General features: G+C 37.4%; 1 protein-coding gene across 4 annotated transcripts in view; it reads right to left on the reverse strand.

Annotated features, from left to right (window-relative positions):
• LOC135202283 (sodium/potassium-transporting ATPase subunit beta-1-like) overlaps window positions 1-14,202 on the reverse strand; it is a 151,904-nt gene that overhangs the window by 72,239 nt on the left and 65,463 nt on the right. The window lies entirely within an intron of this gene.

The following is a 14,202-nucleotide window of genomic DNA, read 5'->3' on the forward strand; positions in this document are numbered from 1 at the left end:
AAACAAACGGGATTCAACACAACAGTTGAAACTCGGGATACGAATATAGAAAGAAACACAAACAGAACAAAGGTTTATTTACAAGCTTACTAACAAATGGTTTCTCCTATTTACATAAAAATAAAATCTTACAGTATGTGAACTGGGGAAACGGTGCTGTAATGAAATACTTGCTGGCCAGTTTTGCAGCTGCCGAAATTTAATGCTCGAAGCAACGGCTCCACAAAGGAGAGTGTAGAACTTCAGACGTCTTCTTGACTCCGTACTGCAGAAAGCAATGTCTATCCTTGATACTCAAAGGAAAGGTTACTCCTCAATCGTTGGCATATCTCCCTCTCCGACTATGGACAACTTAACTCGTTTCTGATCACACTCTCTCGTGTGTCTTCTTCCTCTCCTATACTTCGTCTCTTCCTTCTTCTCTTATCTCTCTCTGATGATCTGATCTCTTCTACTTCCTCAGGGCATATATATATATATATATATATATATATATATATATATATATATATATATATATATATATATATATACTATAATAAATATATATATAAATATATATATATATGTATATATATATATATATATATTATATATATATATCATATATATATATATATATATATATATATATATATATATATATATATATATATATATATATATATATATATATATATATATATACGGCGATCTGGGGGGGCGAGCTGAAAAGGGCGGAGCCTACCAGCGAACGTCACAGACTGCCGAGTCGACAGGAACTTTTCAGAAGGATCTAGACAATTACATCATAATATGCGACGTTTCTGGCGACGTGACGGCACATGCAGAGTTCTAATAACACACCTGGGAGATTCTCGAACAATCATGAGAACAAGCGCCTTCAACACGTGTGTGAAATTCTCTCTCTCTCTCTCTCTCTCTCTAAGTAAATGCGTCGTTCTAAATCATAAACACGTAATTAAATGTTGCATTAGTCCAAATAAAAAGCACTGCTTGTTCATGAAAAGGAATTTCAGAACAAAGAGAGAGGCAGAATGAAGAACTTCCTAAAAGTGGCTAAGAAGAATTCCAAAAATAGATCGGTTTTTACCATTTACTTTTTTAAGGGTAGGAAATGTATTAAGCTAACTTTTAAATTAAATTGCAGCAAATTTAATTTCATTTAAAAGTTAGCTTAATACTTAGGGAGCATGGTTAGGGTCACAATCAGTGTTCAAACTCCAAAAGTAAACATTTATTAGCACACTTTCAGATACCGTGCCACGGTGCCATACTTACATGAAAATTCCCCTTGCACGAGGGGGTTTGTAACCTAACATTACGTAAGTTCAGGGTATTACTGTATATGTTTTATACATAAACATGATGTTACTTTCTTATTAATTTTGTCATATTTTCCATGTTATAATTACAACATTTATACATTTCTATGGTAAATTATTCCAAATATTAAAAGAAGGCAAATCGATTCCCAGTCTGCTCCGTAGCTTCAGAGCAATGGGGGGGTTTGGTTGGGGGGGGGGGCGGTCACCAAACTATCTTGACATATTGACAAGAAGGGTAAGAAATGTTGCCCGCTGGATGGTCAAATACTGTATGTTGCCCACTCGATGGTAAAAAAAAAAAAAAAATCCTCTCCATCTCTCTCTCCTTCATAAATCTTGAATTTCCATCTTTTGATATTTAACTTATGAAGAACCTATTCTCTTTTGTTCTGTCATAAATCATGAATAATTCCCTCTTGACATCTAGTAAAAACAAAACCCCCTTCTCTCTCTCTCTCTCTCTCTCTCTCTCTCTCTCTCTCTCTCTCTCTCTCTCTCTCTCTCTCTCATGTTATTCTTTCTGTCTTTGTAATAATAATGTAAGGGCAATCATAATAATAATAATAATATTTATTTTCAGCTCAAGGCCATATGCATGGAATACTAAGAATAGACAATAACATACAGTCTAGATACATAAGATAACATGATAAAAAAACGAAGATTAATCGGCAATATCCATATTTGCTGAGGTAGTATAAAAGATAGAAGTTAAAATATTGGTCATACCGGTACTACGATTGAGAATAGTTAAAAATTTAATGTAAAAAGTATATTGCTTATAATCATAGTAATAATGAAAAAAGTAAAATACCAGTAATGACAATAAGCATAGCAATACAATAATAATGACAGATTCTGCATATGACATTTTGCAAAAACAGAGATTAAGTCACTTAGAGAACAACGCCTCATTTTCCCATCTTCCCCACAATTTAGATATTCTTCTTGCTTCACTAAATAGGATGATTTGTATGAGCTAATTGTTGCTGTTTCGCAGTTGGGTGATCAGACTGGACACTGTTCACCTTACACTGATTTTTAAATTGTCCAGGTGGGTTTCTGTTAATATCTGTGTAGCAGAGTGGTAGCAAGGAGTGTTTGTGAGGCGTCTCAAAATGTCATTATGAATAAAGGTGGCCTCACACAGCCTTTTTTTCTCCAGCTTCGAGCCATTGCTGGCGAAAATGAAAAACCGGGAGCTTTTAGCTCGAGATTTTAGCTTCCCGACAGAACGAGAAGCAGCCAGCATGAACCGCGAGCCACAGCGTAGTGTAAACAAACAAGATGGCTGCTGCTGATAGGACATACTCTCAGACCTTTGGCTTCTCTTCTCCTGAGCCACTCTCGAACCCACAAACGCTTTTTGTTACTCTTGCATTTATGTAAGTTTCCGAGAAATACACCACTGCAGCACATCTTGCAACAGTCCGACAATTTCTGGGCACCATGATGATATCAGCTAATCAGTTTTGTTTACTTTTTCCTACGGCTCCAGTGAAACCACAAGTTCCTAATATGACGATACAACACTTTTGCTCGCGAGCATCAAAACCGCGAGCAAGAAATTACTAGTGTGATACCAGCTTTACAGTGATACATCTCATAGTCTCCCTGGTGTAGTTCATCCACAGGGAATACCCATAGATGCTGTAGCAATACGAGCGGAAGAGTACCAGTTTCAAGTCTCGATGACATAAGGCAAAACTCCTTGCAATCATGTTGCCAGTTGCACATAGTTTACAACGCCTCCGTTCTATGTCTGCCTTATCTTTTAGGTCGTCCGTGATAATGCGATCCAAATACGGAAATTCGTGCACGAATTCCAGCCGATGATTTCCAAGGGAAATTTGTGGTTCTGCAATTTGCTTACATGATCTCAGGAGCAGCAACATGCATTGGGTCTTAGTTTCATTGTATAGGATATAAAATTCCTCTGCATACTGGCGGCAAGTGTCGATGAGTCGTTAGAGACGTTGCACTGATGGGGATATCAGAACCATATCGTCTGCGCAACAGAGGTTGTTTATAGTTGTTTCATTGACAGTGCATCCGATTGGGAGTGAGTTCAGTTTGACACTCAAGGCATCTGTGTACGTACTGAACAGGTATGCCCACTTGCCGAAGCCTGCTTAGGGAGCCAAAGGTGTGTGACAATACATTACCCCATTTGACGCAGAATTCCTGTGTGGAGAACCAGCAATATAAAATGCCAGTTAAATATATAGGTGCGCCTCTTTTGTACAGCTTCAGGAAGAGCTTCAGGTAGTTTACTCTGCTAAATGCTTTTCTCACATCCACAAAACAAAGGAAAACAGGAGAGCTAGATGATAGGTAATAGACAAGCAATTCTTTCAGTATGTAGATCCTGGTGTCGGTTGAGTGGTTTGCTTTAAATCCGAACTGGCTATCAGTGGTGTGTAGAAAGAGGAGAAGTATCACTAGAAGAACTGACTCAAGTATCTTCGACACAATCGTTGTGATTGCAATTGGCTGGTAGTTGCCAGGGTCAGCTGCATCCTTTAGCTTGTTTTTTATTAATGCTATCAAGTAGGGAGTCTGGAAGAAATTGGTGAATTATGCACGTATTGAATAAGGCAGCCAGTAAAATGTAGATTATTGGGTGGCAGAATTTGAAAGCTTCCAAGGGAAGATCATCGCAGCCAGGCGATTTATTATTAGGTAGGCTGTTTATGGCACCGCTGATGTTACCTGGTAAAATACGATCTGCAAAATAAAATTGAATGTTATCAGTAAGGAGGTTATCTACATCCCTTCGGGAGTCTTGATCGTTTATGTAATTCAGGATCTTGCTGAAGTGATTAGTTCCTCATTGGACGAGTGGTTTTCACGCTCGGCTGCTAATCTGGTGGTCCGAAGTTCGATTCTCGACTCGGCCAACATGGAATCAGAGGAATTTATTTCTGATGATAGAAATATATTTCTCAATATAATGGGGTTCGGATCCCACATTAAGCTGTAGATCCTGTTGCTATGTGACTAATTGGTTCTTAGCCACATATAAATATCTAGTCCTTCGGGCCAGCCCTAGGAGAGCTGTTAATCAGCTCAGTGGTCATACTTAACTTTTTATTTTTTTGCTGAAGTGATCGCCCCACATACTTGCGATAGCCTCGTCACCGACTGCTTCCCCTACTTTCTGGTACAGCTTTTAAGTTTTGGGATTTAAGGACTGGATATCTTTTCAAGGATGAGGACAATCACCAGATTCTAAGTTTCTAGACATTGCATCAGCCATTAGTTTTTCATTTAATCTGCAGTGCTTGAGGGCAAGTTTGAACTGCACTCTCGCCTGTCTCATTAGTAATGCAGTGTCCTTCCCTGGGCTACCATTTTGCCTCCACAGTAAAAACATTTCTCGTGAGTATATATCAGATTTTTAACCAAGTCATTCCATCCAGGTATATCATGAGAAATACCTAGATGAAATCTAAAGGTAGCCCTGCCCGAAGCAAGCATAGCAGAAATTATGTTCGAATAGAATTCATTCAGATCCCTCCTGTGGTGGTCATTTCTACAATTTGTGTTAATACAAAGTAAGGTGTGTGTTGGTTGAACTATTAACCGTAACCTGGTTTCCATGGTCGCCCTAAAGTATCTGGTTTTCTCTTGGTTTATAAAATCCAACTTTACAGCTGGTGGGCAGTCAATTAGGGGTTCACGGTAGGGAGGGATGGGGTACTGAATGACACCTGTAATGGGACGTGATCGTAGCCTGTTGCAAGATCGTAGTGAATATTGCAGGTTATATTAGAATCATGATGCAATGGTCCAGCCAGGAGGTTGTAATTGTGTCCACTCTATTTTGTACATAAGAATATGGAGAGCATGATTATGACAGAAACGAGTAAGTTCATTGTAAAATTGTTTTGTGGGATGAGAGTTAAGGTCCCCAATTCTACAAATGCGATCAGCAGGAGAATTGTGAATAATACTTAGTTCTCACCTAGGATCATGCTGCATTGATCAAAATTATTGTTATTTTCCCAGGGCATATAAACATTAATTATTAGGATTTTAGAGCCCCAGCAATCTATTACCCCTGTAGGTCTTCACATTTACCATGTTGTCTAACGATTTGTGCCACAGGAAAGAAAGGCACCCATTTGGGAACTGGCATTTCTCATCTATGAAATCAGCAACAGTCCTAACCAAAAAGATACAAAAGCATTCATAGATATATTAGAAGGATATAATCCTTCAAACTGGAACAAATCTAATGAAAACATCTTGAAAATAATTGAAGAAGTTCCAAATAAAATCCAAGTGGTCAAGAGACTCATAAAGAAAATATACATAAACCAACATATTCCGACAAAGAAAATGAATAAGGTGAATCTTGTGAATATCCTAATTGATGCATTAGGAAAAAGAATGCCAAAAGCATGCAAACTGTGTAAGGTTTGGTATAGCATAGTCAATCCACAAAACCTAATCAGAAAATGTGCTGCATGCAACATTCCGACCCATCCACAGTGTGCTGAGGTAATACAAGATTTGAGAAAAGATACAAGAATTTTTTGTTCAACATGTCTATCATGGATAGATAATGTTATTAAATCAAGATTGAATGTACAAATAGTTGAGGATGAAGAAGAAGAGGAAGAAAGAAGAGAGAAGAAGAAAAAAAAAGAAGAAGAGGAAAACGGAAGAGAAGTAAACAAAAATGAAATGACAGAAAAAAATAAGGAAAACAAAGAACAAGATAAAAGTATGGATGCAGAGATACTCATTGATACTACATATGAGGCAATAAAGCAGCATACCTACGAAGAAATAAATTACGATATGACAACAGAAAAGCAAATCCCGAAGAGGCTCTACCCAGATCTATACAATGACGGGAAAGAGGAAAAAATAGACAAGAAAGACAAAATCTGCAACCTTTTGAAAAGAGGGAATTGCAGATTTGGAGAAAGATGTTACTACAAACATCCTAAGATATGTCAAAACTATGAAATATATGGTAAATGTGCATACTTAGATGGATATGGGGATGATTGCAGAGATCTGCATCCAAAAATATGTAAAAACCTAAAAGAAGGAAAAGGATGTAAGTTCGACAAAAAATGCAAATATATGCACCCTGTAGCCATGAATCATAATCAAATAAATAACCAACCAAGTAATAAAATCCAAAATAAGAAAGAAACAAATAAAGAGAGAAATCAAGAATATCAGGTAAAAGAGAAAAGCAAACCACCAATGAGATATGCAGAGGTGTCAGCAAAAAATTTCAAAGCATCAGCTCCGAAATTATACCCAAGAGATAATAACTGTATTTATTATGCAAGAGGATATTGCAGAAACGGAGAAAATTGCAGATTCAGACACAAAATGAATAATTATGATGAAGGAAGATCAAATATTATGGAAAAGTTGGATTTTTTAATGTCAGAATTTCTGGAAATGAAAAAAAGAACAACATACCAGAAACAGGAAAGAGACATGGGAAAATTCCTTATTACTACCAGTATTAAATGAAGGAGAAAACACGCAAACCATCATAGTGATGAATGCGCAGGGTTTAGTTACGAGTAACTCAAAAAGAAAAATAGAGTACTTAGAAGAACTAACCCAAAATGAAAAGAAAATAGATATAATGAATATAAGTGAAACCTGGTATTCCCAAGAGACTGGGAATGATGATCAAATAAAGGGTTCCAAACTTATAGATCAGATAGAAAAAATAGGAATCAAGGGGGAACCGCAATATATGGGAAAGACAAAAAACAAGGAAAAATATATGAGAAATATAGTAACTCAGAATGTGAACTAATAGCGGTAGAATTTGATTCTGAAAAATTGATGAACATAGTAATATATAGACCTCCTAATACTAAAGAGTTTGACTTAATAATTGAAAAATTGGATGATATATGTAGAAATCACAAGGACTGGACTATTCTCCTATCTGGTGACTTCAACTTTCCTTTCGTAGAATGGAAAGAACGAATAGGAGATTGTGGTTGTACTTATACATATAAAAAAGAGAGTAATAGTAGTGCAGAAGATAAGAGGCAATTTGAAAAGCTATTAGATATGCTACTAGAATACAACATTCAACAAATAAATCACCTGCCAACAAGAAAGGAAAATACTTTAGACCTAGTATTTGTGAACGAGATGAATTATGTTAAAGAAATAATAGTTTATAATGCGAATATTTCAGACCATAATGTCATAGAATTAACAGTTCACTCCAAAGCAAGTGAAAATAGAGATAAGCAAGAAATGAAAAAGTGGGAAGGATATGGAAAATACAACTTCTACAGTAAAAATATAAAATGGTCAGAAATTAATGAAGAATTAAACAAAGATTGGGATAACATTTTCGTAAGTGATGACATAAGGGTAAATACGGAGATATTATATAAAATATTGGAGAAAATAGTGGAAAAATATATACCGAAGAAGAAAAGTAAACATCATTCATGCATACCAAGAGACAGAAGGATCTTGTTCCAGAAAATCAGAAAGTGGAAAAAAGGTCTTGCAAAAGAAAAAAATGCATGGAAAGTTATAGAACTAAAAAGTAAGATAGAAAATGCAGAACAAAAGATTATACAATCAAAAGAAAATGAAAAACGGGACTTGGAAGAAAAAACCCTATTAAATATCAAGCAAAACCCCAAACTATTATACTCATATGCGAAGAAGATGAATAAAAGAAGAATAGAAATAGGCCCTCTGAGAATTGAAGGGAGATTAACGAATGAAAAAAAGGAAATTTGCAACATACTGGCAGAACGATATAAGAGAGAATTCACCCCTAGAATAGATAATGAAGATAATGATATAGAAGTAAGGGATGAAAATAGTGAATATTTAGCTGACATAGATATTAATGAAGCTGATATTGTGCAGGCTATTAATGAAATTAAAAAATGGAGCTGCTGCAGGGCCTGATGGAATTCCTGCTATTTTGTTAAAGAAAGTAGTTCATTCTATCGCAAAGCCACTTGCAATATTATTAAGACAAAGTGTAGATACAGGCAAGATTTATGATGAGCACAAATTAGCATATATTACCCCTACTTTCAAAAGTGGATCAAGACTAGAGGCAAGTAATTATAGGCCTGTGAGTCTAACATCACATATTATGAAAGTGTATGAAAGGGTAATGAAGAAAAATATTATGAAACATTTAATAAAAAATAATTTGTTTAATAAAGGACAACATGGTTTCATACCCGGAAAAAGTACACAAACCCAACTGTTAGTCCACCGTGAGAACATATTCAAAAATATGAAAAGCGGAAATGAAACAGATGTGGTTTATTTAGACTTTGCAAAAGCTTTTGATAAAGTAGACCATAATATATTAGCGAAGAAAATTAGAAAACACAATATCGTGGATAAAGTAGGAAGATGGTTAAAAGAATTTTTACACAACAGAAAACAGATAGTTATTGCAAACGACGAGAAATCGGATGAAGTCAAGGTAATATCCGGTGTGCCGCAAGGTACGGTGTTAGCTGCAATACTGTTTGTTATTATGATTGAAGACATAGACAATAATGTGAAGGATTCGTTAGTGAGTAGTTTCGCAGATGACACAAGAATAAGTAGAGAAATTACTTGTGATGAAGATAGGAACGCTCTACAAAGAGACCTTAACAAAGTATATGATTGGGCAGAGGTAAATAGGATGGTATTTAACTCTGATAAATTTGAATCAATAAATTATGGAGACAGAGAAAGAAAGCTATATGCATATAAGGGACCTAATAATGAGACCATCACAAATAAGGAAGCAGTTAAAGACCTTGGTGTGATGATGATAGGAACATGTTATGCAATGATCAAATAGCAACTCTGTTGGCAAAATGTAAAGCAAAAATGGGAATGTTGTTACGGCACTTCAAAACAAGAAAAGCTGAACACATGATTATGCTTTATAAAACATATGTTCGTAGTCCACTTGAATATTGCAATATGATATGGTACCCACACTATCAAAAGGATATTGCACAAATAGAGAGTGTACAAAGGTCCTTTACAGCTAGAATAGAAGAAGTTAAGGACCTAGACTACTGGGAAAGACTACAATTCTTAAAATTATATAGTCTAGAAAGGAGAAGAGAACGCTACATGATAATTCAGGCATGGAAACAGATAGAAGGAATAGCAGAAAATATCATGGAACTAAAAATATCAGAAAGAGCAAGCAGAGGTAGATTAATAGTGCCCAAAACTATACCAGGAAAAATAAGGAAAGCACACAGGACATTAATCCACTACGCACCAGCATCGATAATGCAGCGTCTATTCAATGCGTTGCCAGCTCATCTGAGGAATATATCAGGAGTGAGCGTAGATGTGTTTAAGAATAAGCTCGACAAATATCTAAACTGCATCCCAGACCATCCAAGATTGGAAGATGCAAAATATACCGGAAGATGTACTAGCAACTCTCTGGTAGACATTAGAGGTGCCTCACACTGAGGGACCTGGGGCAACCCGAACAAGATGTAAGGTCTGTAAGGTAAGGTAAGGTCTGCTATGATTTGATCTGTAACTTGCATTAAAGAAGTCGAGAAGGTTCTGAAGTCTTCATGTATTGAATCACAGATGACAAGGTCATGTGGCCAGAGGAGTGTTTCTTGCAATGCAATGATGCCTTTGAAGTTTTTGCAGAACATATTTAGGAGAGGGATGTTCCTCTTGAGGCCAAAAATGTTCCAAGAGATTGTATCTAATGTATCCATGGCTACTCACGAAGATGGGAGATGGAAGTGCTGATCATTTGGGTGGATGGGAGGTTAGCTAGGGGGAGTGGGCAGTCACTTGCCATGGGTGGCTGGCTGACACTTAAGAGTGGAAGTGACCCTGCTTGGGGTGTCAGTAAGTTTCCTGGGAGGGTGGGGTCCCAGTTTAGGTTGTATCTTGAAATTATTATATTAGGTCTGAAATTCTCGCCCTTAAGAACACTGAGGCATTGAAATTGGCAGGTAATCTTGTAAGCCACTTTATGTTTACTTTTCCATGGGAGTTCGTGGGAGATGAGAGGCTCAGAGCCCTTGAGAAACTTGACTCTGTCCACTATGGTGTCTAGCGTCACCAATAAGCACAGATTGTGGATTACTACGTGACATCTTTTCTCAGGTTTCGGGTGAGGTGAAACACGAATGTTGGGCTCCAGTCCAGTGGCCAAACGAGAGGTTCTTCTCTTCTTTCTGCCTGTTTGTATCTGCCAGCCACCAGAAGCATTTTCTGCCGTGTGGTACATCGCAGGTAGACTTAGGTCAGCAGGCCCCTTTGGAGTCAGATTGTAAGGGTCATCGGCATAGATTTCCACCGAGCAGGTCCTTAGCCACTTAGTGATATATTATATTTTCTTGTGAGAGGACAAGTTTTTCACGGATCACTCCTTAAGAATGTTCTCTGGTATCAGATCTTTGCATTTCGTATATGTGACGTTAATTTCCTCATCAGAGAAGACATCACTGACAGATTGTATAGAGGACTCGATGTTGGAACGGTTCGATTGGTATTGCATAAAGTAAAGACAGCTGTTCGCGAGTATGGGAACTGTGTTTGGGGCACAGGCATCGGTAGGTACCAGGGTCACTTGAGCAACCATTTTTGTGGTAAAGGAAGGGCCAAGCACTAGAACATACACTGCATTCTTTTACCCATTTCTCAGGACCAATAGGCCTCAAGTATTTGTGATTTGAAAGATTTCTAAGGCACTGATTGCAGCAGAAAGAATATTAGTATATCTGCAACTGCACAACACTCTCCGGCTTACACGCTGGGAATTATGTGGGGACACTATCAGCACAATGTTTACTATAAGAGGTATAATCACCAGGGGCAAAGACCCTTCTTTTTTTGTAAAGAAACGCGAGAGAGACCTCCAACACATCCACCCCCACTCTCTCTCTCTCTCTCTCTCTCTCTCTCTCTCTCTCTCTCTCTCTCTCTCTCTCTCTCTCTCTCTCTCTCTCTGACTGTAAATCATTTTTATCATAAAAATCTGTATTTAGTCACACATGAAAAAATACAGTAATTAGTGAATAAATAGTATTGCTCTATGAAAAAACATGTTTTGACATAGGAAAAACCTATTTTTGGTAGTTGCTATTGAGTCCTCAAGGAGTTACCTTTCCATGGTCTAACTAGAGCTCCACAGTGACCAGACTAGTGTCAAAGAATTCTCTTTTAGCTGGTGCTGTGGCCGGGTATTGTGTCATATTGATAAACATTACAACACGTGGTAGAGTATAAATGGACTCAGGATAAGAAGGCCCCTTTTCTTATCCTCATGAATGCTAAACCCAGTTTACCTACATCAAAATCTGCAAGAAGTGCCGGCTATGTGCATATGCGCCATCATATTGTTTACATACGACCAGAAACAGGCAAAGAAGCCATTACTTTCTGTTGGTAAATGTCTTTTCATCAGGGAAGTTGGAAGGTTTTGGGGACTCAACAGCAACTACCAAAACTAGGTTTTTCCTGCTTCAAAACCTATTTTTTGATAGTGCAGTTGCTGTCTCGTCTTCAAGGAGCCTTACAAAGAAATTGATGTGACAAATTTTAATCCCAACAACCAAGAAACATTTCTGGCCCGGGGTCAAGTCACAAGTTTCAAGGACCCATTCTTTATTCGATATACCTTAAGGTTTGGTAGCAAAGAACAAGAACTAAATGTGAACTTATGTTTTTAGGATGAAGTGCTGTGGTGACTTACATAAGCATGCTGGGTATGGTTGCAGTATTGTCAAACTTCCCAGTGACAGTTAGCATACATACCTCTTAGGAAGAATCCTGGTTTGCCACTGTAGCACCTACGGGTCAAGAATATTCAAGCCAACCAACACACATTGTAGTCGAATTTGTTTGAGCTAGTGGCAATAATGTTGTTAGAGAATAGATCAAAACGAATCTTCTTGGATGTTTGCCATGACCTCTAGGTAAACCTTAAGTGCTTGAACTGGGCATAATGTTTTGGCTGCTAAATTTTTCACTTAGAATAGGAGATTTCCTTTTTAAAGGATTCTCATTCTTGGCCAGGAATGACAGGCCCAGAGGACAATAATAACTGGTGGTCAGCTGTCTGCATGATGTATCATACCCCTCTAAGAGAGACTAGTTTGCTTATACAAACTGCTGATGCTAAAGCAATCAAGAAGATCGCTTATTGTAGCTTGTGAGTTGTGGTTGTATCAGGTCTGATTGAATTCTAAGCACCTTGTTCAGGGACCAAGTAATTGGAACCTCTCGAGAGTAAGTCTTTGTAGTGCAAAGAACTGAAGAAGGGAGGTGACAACTTCTATAGCAGAGCCAATCCCGAATCTATAAAGCAATGGTTCCGTTAATGCTGCCTTGTATACCATGATTGTTGTAATTGTAAGGGGTTTGTCCTCAAAAAGGGCTAACAAAATTAAAAAAGGGCTAAGAAAATTTAAATGTTTCACTAGAAATTCTTACTAGGCTCTCAGTATGAATACAATCTAATCATATCTTCTATGGACTGTTATTTTGGCATTAGGTACCTAGCAATGTTGGGCAAGTAATTTTTCAGGCTCGATAATAATTTTTAAAAAATCAACCCCTGAAGTTCTTGGCTCAGAAAGGAGGATCTACAAACGACTTTCCCTCCTACTGACTGGGATAAAACAGTGGACAGTAGTGGAATTTCTCTCTTCGTCTATTGTTAAAGTAAGATAAACCAATGCCTATTTGGCCAATTTGGGGCTGTTAAGTAAGATGTTCCTTTGAAGGTTAGGAGTTTGCTCAACACCTTCAAAATCTGGAACACTGGGGGAACAAGATATATATTGTCCTCCATTTGTTCCAGTCTTGTAGGAAGGCATCCTTGCTGTTGCTTGACTGGCAGTTTGTGATTCTCATATGTGGCGAATAGGTCCACTTCCAGTTGTGGAAGCATGTTAGCTATTTTCTCAAAAGAGTGGTTGTCTAACATCCACTCTGTTGAGGCTGTCGTTTTCCTTGATAGGGAGTTTATTATTACATTGAGAAACCCTGTGAGGGGAATTGCAAACAAGTGCCATTGCCTTGCTTGTGCCATCAAAGGATGGCTAACATTATTATATTGAGAGGAGGCGAGCTTTGTGGTAGGCTGAATGTAGGGTATAAATGTGATTGAATTTTTTATCTTTTATTTTTTGTCTATATGTTGTTTATGAATGTTGTAGAGAAAGTCTTAATTTTTCTTTTTTCTTTTTTACTTGCAGTGATGAGTTTATCAGCAAAGAGGGAATCACTCCTCTTCAACCTGACATCACTGAAGGAAAGAAATCACCTAAGAAAGAAAAAGCTAAAAATATAAGACATGATAAAGCCGGGAAGTTAAGGAATATATGGAGAAAATTCAAAGCGGCTAGATAAGAGTACAAAGACCCTTGATACGTGCAACCCTTCTCCCATTCCTCCATATATGACACTAACCCCTAAAAGGTGCCACTCTCGACAAACTAGCCACAAATAAACTTTGCCAGCAGTTAAAGGGAGAAACAAATTCCTGGTTAAGCAAGCTTATGTCCAATCTAAAGAAGTTTCAAGACCATAGTTAATGGAAAACTTTAGTATTAGAGGGGAGTTCTTTGGATATCATTAATATGGGAGGATTGTAGATTTAGATTTAAGAATTAGATTGGGGTTCTTTAATTAGGTTAAGGTTCTCCTGATAGCTAGGGAGGAACACTATAGATATAGGGTTAGGAATAAGGTTAGGTTTAGGTTCTGCAGGGGGTTGTGGCAGTTAAAATTAGGCTACGTATGGTATAAGAGAATAAGTTTTTGAAGAATTATAGTGATAATGAAAAATGAAGTTTCCATTCTGTAGTATTAAGGAAATAAATTAGGTCAGGGATATAGGAGT

Source organism: Macrobrachium nipponense, chromosome 23 (genome assembly GCF_015104395.2).
Source record: "Macrobrachium nipponense isolate FS-2020 chromosome 23, ASM1510439v2, whole genome shotgun sequence".
Lineage (NCBI taxonomy): Eukaryota > Metazoa > Arthropoda > Malacostraca > Decapoda > Palaemonidae > Macrobrachium > Macrobrachium nipponense.